General features: G+C 31.4%; 1 protein-coding gene across 2 annotated transcripts in view; it reads right to left on the bottom strand.

Annotated features, from left to right (window-relative positions):
* The window catches only part of LOC118743617 (maternal protein pumilio-like), a 678,449-nt gene that overhangs the window by 413,903 nt on the left and 262,906 nt on the right, over positions 1–1,640 (bottom strand). The window lies entirely within an intron of this gene.

Genomic DNA, 1,640 nt, shown 5'->3' with positions numbered 1-1,640 from the left:
GTTAAAAAATTTAAAGTTAAAAAATTTAAAGTTAAAAAATTTAAAGTCAAAAAATTTCAAGTTAAAAAATTTAAAGTAAAAAATTTAAAGTTAAAAAATTTAAAGTTAAAAATTTTAAAGTTAAAAAATTTAAAGTTAAAAAATTTAAAGTTCAAAAATTTAAAGTTAAAAAATTAAAAGTTAAAAACAAGGAATGAAACCGATTCAAAATAACGTTCCGGTTTGGGTTTCGGTTTTGCCAAGTGTTTCGGTTTCGGTTTTGGTTTCGTTCTTCAAAATTTATTTCGGTTTTGGTTTCGGTTTCGTTCCGGCTTCGGTTTTTCACAGAAATTTTGTGGATATTATTTAAATCACAATGTCTTAAACGTTGAGGAAAGAAAATTGAAAATTACAGTTCACTGATAATATCAACACTAGGTTCTTTCCCTAACAATCCGGACCGGATTTGGTAATTAGAGAATAAGAGAAACTTTTTCTTTCAAAAATGGAACAAAGTTCAGAAGTACGGAAACGCAAAAACCCAAATTTCGTGCCCACAAGTCGAGAAACAGCTGATTCACGTTGTTCTTGTTTTTGTCACTTATACCATGTTCTGACCGACATCGGAAACATGTTTTCGTTGCTAAAACTGGTTTTCGACCTAAAACTTGTGTTTTCGTCCATATAAAATCTGTTAGACGAAAACCAGTTTTCGCTGAAAACTACTTGAAAACTCACTTTCCACTCATTCCAATCGGTGTCTTCACTAGTTTTTTTTCGATTATTTATCGAAGTGGAAGTCATATTTTATCATCTTTAATACGCCATTTCGGATTTATTGTTAATTGCCTGGCCAAAGCAAAATAAGAATGAAAGTTAAGGGTTGTAAATGAAAAGAAAATGAAGGAAAAATGTTTTGGTTGTCGGTCAGAACATGGTATTAAATGCAAATACTTGGAAATTGAATTTTGGTTTCACAAATTTGATTTTAAGTACATAGATTGAAAATACATCAACAGGCCATTCACTTTTCTTTAAAAGCATCAAGTAAATGCAGGCAACATGTAAACATAATATGCGGACATGTAAACACAATACAGCTGACACTTTATCAATTTTTACTCGGAGAAAATTTCGGGCTGTTTCGGGCAGGAAGAAGAATACACTTACGATCGAATACGCTCGAATTTTCGCTCTCTATTACCCATTTTGTTGAGTACAGGCATGATTTCTGGGCTATTTTGGGCACACGCGGGATCTCGCATTGCGTGCGGGAAAGAAACTACTTAAATATAATTAATCGATTATCGCTTCACAACAACAAAGTCACCAGCAGATTTTTGCGAAAAGTTACCTTGCCGTACTTATTTACTACTTAACAAGAATTTTAGCAAAATGTTGCTGATTTTGGTTAAATAAATCATTTATTTCAAAGAAATTTTTATTTATTATTTTTGTAAATTTCTGGAAACCGATTGAAACCTGTGATTGAAATGGTTTCGGTATCGTTCCTTTTCAGGTCAAGATAACGGTTACGGTTTCGGTTTCGGTTTTGAAAAACGAAACGGTTTTAAACGGTTATGGTTTCGGTTTGGGTTTCGGTTTCATTCCTTGGTTAAAAAATTTAAAGTTAAAAAATTTAAAGTTAAAAAATTTAAAGT

This window comes from Rhagoletis pomonella, unplaced genomic scaffold, assembly GCF_013731165.1.
Source record: "Rhagoletis pomonella isolate Grant_MI unplaced genomic scaffold, Rhpom_1.0 Rhpom_scaffold_00001, whole genome shotgun sequence".
NCBI classification, from domain to species: Eukaryota; Metazoa; Arthropoda; class Insecta; order Diptera; family Tephritidae; genus Rhagoletis; species Rhagoletis pomonella.
Note: the sequence above shows the minus strand (reverse complement) of the source record. Positions and strands in the feature narration are given on the sequence as shown.